The following is a 6075-nucleotide window of genomic DNA, read 5'->3' as shown; positions in this document are numbered from 1 at the left end:
GGGGGGCCTCCCCCTAGACATTTTTTTATTTTTGCAGGTCTTAGATGCTGTCTGGTGCATTCTCTAGACTGAATTATAAGATGAACCACCACAATATTATATTGTACAATTTCAATTGTATTCTTCATTTCACTTGTTTGTTTGTTCTTGTTTGTGTTTGCTCGCTTCCTGCATAGCTATAAGAAACACTTAAGTTGTTGGTCAAAACACTTTCTATCTGATGAAGGCAAATGCCTTCCCAGATGGAAAAAAGTAGAAAACATTACATTCAGTTATAACTGCCAAAACAAACATTATTTACACTATTATGGCCCCTGTTAATGTTTGTAATGTTTGTAATGTTAACTACTGTAAATTGGTCGAACGAATGCCTCCTCATCCGGAAGCTGACCGAGCAGACCCGAGCAGCAGTCGAGAGGAGCCGAGCGCATCCGCGAAGCACACGTCAGAGTTCCCGTTAGCCGGCAAATCTAAATATCTTCGTTCAAAATAATTTCCCTTTAGAGCAATACCGCTTCAGTTGCGCCACTTATGTGAGAGACAAGAAGAGTATGTGACAGACAAGAATAGTCAACTCTAATGTCTAACACTTAATGTGGAGAAAGAGATGTCCTGTATGGGTTGATTGTGCGTTGATCTGTTGGTAATGCCTCGGGGCTCCGGTGGGCATGTAAACAAATGCATAATGCTGTGCTATACTTTGTGGCATCCAGTTGCATAGCGACACTTATTGTGTAGTTGTCTTTTAATAAGCAGGTAGTCTATCATTAGCTAGAACTAGCTGGATCTGATCGATATGGACATAAACGCGAGTGAAGTCTAATCTGACGGGAGAGAGAGATCAGCTGCAGCGGTGAGCGGAACAAAAGTAACACACACTTCAGGTTAGAATATCACACGTAGCTATTTTAATTACCTCTCAAACTACCTAAACTAGTTATACTGTAGATATGTTTAGTTTTACTGTCGGGTCACTCATTTCTGGATCCGCGAGCTGCATGATACTGGCATAATAGGTTGCCCGATCGGGCAACCAGCAGGTGAGGCTTCATTGCCCGAGCTAAATACTAGATGGTCCCGGGCCATCGGGCAGTCCTTAATGTCGAGCCCTGTATTAGTGAGCTAGGGAGTTGGTTATTTTCTCAGACGTGGACTTACTTATCCTGGCCCTGAAACCAGTCATCTGGCTGAGTGTGGGTTGGGTCAGGGTGTGGTTCCTTGCACTCGGAGTCGGGCTAACGTCCACGCTAGCTGCTACATGCTTTGCATTTAGGTGATACTTTAGGCTTGATGTGCTGCGGTGATATGCACATTCTTTTTTGCATAATTTGCACACAGCCGTGCTCTTATCGACGCTTCCATCCGTCCGTTTTTTAAAACAAAATGTCCCATCCACGGGGCCGACCAAAGCGGTCTCATCAGCTTGTTCGTTCATGTTTGACTATTGTTCACCGTGGTTTGTTGTTGTTTGAAGTCCCATGCTGAAGTCATGAACGTTAGTTGGTGCTCCAGTATAATCGGTACGCCTGAAACTCATCCAGTGAGAAACGTTCCGCTGTGCAAAAATAAGTGCGATTAAAGTGCGATTAAAATGCGTTAATTTTTTTAACGCGTTCATTTTTGTGTAATTAATTAATCGTAATTAACGCGTTAAAGTCCCGGCCCTAATTATAATACAAAAACAGAGCATTAAACAAACCATCATGCTCTTACTTTGAAATCATGCGGAAATGTAGTCATCAGCTGGCCATCACGTGGTTTCCGAAAATAACCGAGTGACACGAGTAGATTTTAGCCGAGACCGGCGGAAGATATGTCTCAAAATTCCGTGTGTGTAAAAAGACGATCCGCGAACAGAGATTTGAGATCCGCGAACAGAGATTTGAGATCCGTGAACAGAGAGTTGAGATCCGCGAGCGCATTTTTGGTCCACAAATACAAAATGGATTCACAAATGCCTGATCGAAAGTTGTAAATGTTAAAGAGATATTCACAGATCTCTTTTTAATTTGTGAACATATTTAGCCTATTTGCAGATCCGTTTTACACTTGCAAATGTATTTGTGAGTTTGCAAATCTTTTAAATGCATTTGTGGATGTTGTTTTACATTTACAAATCACATATTTACACACAAATTATTTTTATGTTCACACAAATAATTATGAGACATATCTATGCCCATACTGAATGCAATTTCACCGAGTTCTGGCCTATCAGAGCACGGCTTTGTCAGGCATGTGATCAAAACAATCCGGGAGAAAGATGACGGAGAACAGCGGGGCTCCGGTAAGTAGTCAGTTTGTGCTGTTTATTTTACAAGCAGTGAGGACTCGACAGCATTTATATCTGCCAGCGGGTAATATTTACCTCATGGAAAATGCAGCGTAAACATGACGTGTTGCTATAGCACCGCCTTTTGTCTACTTTGGTTCCTTACCCCCAGTTTCCACTGGGTCCGGCTGAGCCGCGCTGCGCGTCATGGCTGCGCCGCGGTTTTGGTCCGACCTCCTCTAACGCCATAACCCACCGGACGCGTCCCAGAAGCGTTTCAGAAGCGTAGCTCGTGCGTGCAGGCTCGCAGTTTTGTTATTGATTCGGGCATCCTGGACATTTGTACTTCTACAAGAAAGTAAGTAGGCTACGTAGTTAAATGTTTTATTTGTGTGTCTGTTAAATTGTGTTTATTGAATGGCTCTGCACTGTACCTACAAGTATTAATTAACTTTAAAACATTAATATGTAGTTGTTACCTTCTACTCCACAAACTGCAGTGACTAAAAACCAGTCCTTGTCCTTTCTGATGTTGTCCTTGTAGTAAGCATTGGTTACATCATATAAATAGTGTGTTTTTCCACTTGAAAACCTCGTTGTCCATTGTGCTTATCGTAGTGGAGGTGTTGTGATGAAGGAGGGGGGTCTGCTAAATTAGTATATGTGGGGGATGGGCCTGGCCCGGATGCTCACCTTTCCACTTCCTGCGAGGGGGGGCTGCCTGCCCGACCTTATGTTACGGCTGCGCCGCGGCAAAAATTAGGATTCATCCTAATTTTAGAGAAGCGCTGCGCCGAGCCGCTTCTGGGACGCTTCTGGGATGCGTCTGAGCCATCGGCCCGTCCACACAGCGGCGTGCGCTGACGCTTGCCGGCGGGCATGTCTGAAACTCGACCAACAACCAATCACATGAATCTCCCGCCCCTGACACACAAGCAGCGGTTTGATTGGCTAGAGCTTGTACTGGCATATGATTCGATTGGCTGACGCTTCTGCCGAGGCGTCAAAAGTTGAACATTGCTCAACTTTTGCAGCGAGCCACGCCAGCTACGCTCCGCGTTGCTTCCCACGATGCATTTCGGCTAAAAGTGACGTCACCCCATTCAAAGTGAATGGTGAAGCGTCAACGCACGCCGCTGTGTGGACGGACAGCCGCGTGCCTCTGCGAGGCATCAGCCAATCGAATCATATGCCAGTACAAGCTCTAGCCAATCAAACCGCTGCTTGTGTGTCAGGGGCGGGAGATTCATGTGATTGGTTGTTGGTCGAGTTTCAGACACGCCCGCCGGCAAGCGTCAGCGCACGCCGCTGTGTGGACGGGCCGACCGTAACGCGGCGCGTGTGGTGGAATAGCACCCATTGACTAGAGTGGCCGCGATCCTTACGACCGCCGCGGCGCAGACGGACCCGGGGGTAACTGGGGGTAACGGCCTGTCCACACGGCGGCGTGCGTTCAACGCTTCTGCCCATTCACTTTGAATGGGGTGACTTCACGCTTTCCGGAAGAAAGGACGTCCCATTGCTCTTAAAACTCATTTCCCTGCTTTTCGTGGTTTCCTAAGGTCTCTCCATGCTTCCCTGGTGGGAGGGACCAGAGCCCTAGAGATACTAATAGTATATAATACTATCTAGTACTATAGATACTAATAGTAGCCTATCTTACTAATAGTAATAGTTGCGGCTGCGTTGCGGCTGTGCCGCGGTGTCCGTAACCCCTAGTTTCCACCGGGTCCGTCTGCGGCGCGTTGCGGCCGCGTTGCGGTCGCGTTGCGGTTGCGCCGCGGCGTCCACGCGGTCCAAGGATCCAAGGATCGCGGCCACTCTAGTCAATGGGTGCTATTCCACCAGACGCGCCGCGTTACGGCTCAGAAGCGTCCCAGATGCGTCTCGCCGCTGGGCTCCGCTCGAAATAGGATTGAAGTCTATTTTTCGACGCAACGCAGCCTTAAAGGTGGGGTAGGTAAGTTTCAGAAACCGGCTCGAGATACACTTTTTGTTATATTCCATGGAATGCTCTTAACATCCCGATAGCAATGAATATCTTAAGTGCTTTGACAAAAAATCCATAAAAAAACGTCATCTGTAGAAGCCGTAATACTGTAAAAAGTACAACCATGGCCTACCTGCCTGTCAGCCTTCCATCGGGGCACAAACTGATCTCGTGCCCTCATTGGTCATGTGCGCGTTCGTGTGTGTTGGAGGAGGGGCTCTATAAGGAAGTGGCAGATTTTCTCCGGTTGTGTATTTTCAAATTCTAGCGATCTCGAGCTGGTTTCTCAAACTTACCTACCCTACCCCACCTTTAAGGTAATGTCGGGCAGGCAGGAAGTGGAACGTTCAGAGCATATATAGCATATACACAACTCATTTTGCAGACCCTATCCCTCCGTAGTCGTTCAAGTAGGAGGAGAAATGCCAGCGTTCTCCTCCGGTTTACAGGCACTGTGTAAATTATATATAGAATAATTATGATGATTTTACCACTAAAATACAGCAACACATCTTTGATTCATGTCGTTTATAACTGGTATATTACAATTATTATTAACTTTGTCTGTACAAAGTAGTCTGTCCAGGAAATATGCTCAAATCAACTGAAACTGCAAGCCGGCAGGCAAGACGCTCCGCTTCTGAAATGCTTCTGAAACGCGCCCGGTAGGGTATGACGCCGGAGGAGGCCGGACCAAAACCGCGGCGCAGCCGTTACGCGACGCAGACGGACCCGGTGGAAACTAGGGGTTAGGCTGCGTTTCACTTCGGTTAAAATGCAGTGCTTCTCAAAGTGTGGTCCGCGGACCACTGGTGGTCCGTGAGCGCCCCCTAGTGGTCCGTGAGTATATTGGTAACATTTCACATTTGAAATAAATAAATATATTTATTTCCGCACCCTTGTGGGAATATCTCCGCCATGGAGCAAGGTTAAGTTTCACTTTCGATTGCATGAAATAGCCCAGCGCAACACCTTCATCACACATGTTGCCACTTGTTTGTACCATTTTCAGGCGATTTATAATCTGTTCAAGAAAAACGATGTGTTTTTTTTATATTTGTGGAGTTAGGTGGTCCGCGAGTGTTTTTTTTATTGGTTAAGTAGTCCTTGGTATGAAAAAGTTTGAGAAACACTGGGTTAAATGGATTCCTTACGTCCCTCACTTGCGTCGTTCCCCTGCGATGTGTATGGTTGTTAGGCATTAAATATAATATGACCTACCCAAAAGCATGTAGGCTATTCCTTGCTGCTAAACTATGATTAAAATAAATGGCATATGTTAAGTAAGCAATGTAGGCCTACACACAATCACAACCATTTGGCAGTTGTTTGTATTTTGTGCCACTGTGGACATGTGCAGTAACTGTAGAAGCCTCAGAGTGGCGCCCAAGAGCTATACAAGAATATTTAGGAGAGAAGTGTCCATGTATAGAGATAGTGCAAATAACCACCCAACGTTGTCCAGGTCAACATCACTTTATTATATTTTCACTTCAAGTTCAGGTCAAGTTTCCAAAAAAAAAGGTGAAATGCCAGTTGTATTCTGCAGTCGTCATGCTTTCTAAATATAAATTCTACAACTGTACCATGGAAAAGTTAACATAACTTGAAATCTCAAATAAAATGTAATTTATCACTCAACACATTTTAAACAAAGAGAGCCTCCTGAATCGAAGTGTAAACAGTGAATAAACTCAGGACACTCAATGTGTCATCCTCTTAGCAGTATGTGCTCCTGTAATCCACAGTCCAGCAGTCACGTGACATCAACTTGTATCAATACTTTCTATATTGTATTCATGGTTATCAGTGA

Source organism: Pseudochaenichthys georgianus, chromosome 16, assembly GCF_902827115.2.
Source record: "Pseudochaenichthys georgianus chromosome 16, fPseGeo1.2, whole genome shotgun sequence".
NCBI classification, from domain to species: Eukaryota; Metazoa; Chordata; class Actinopteri; order Perciformes; family Channichthyidae; genus Pseudochaenichthys; species Pseudochaenichthys georgianus.
This window is presented reverse-complemented; position numbering follows the sequence as displayed.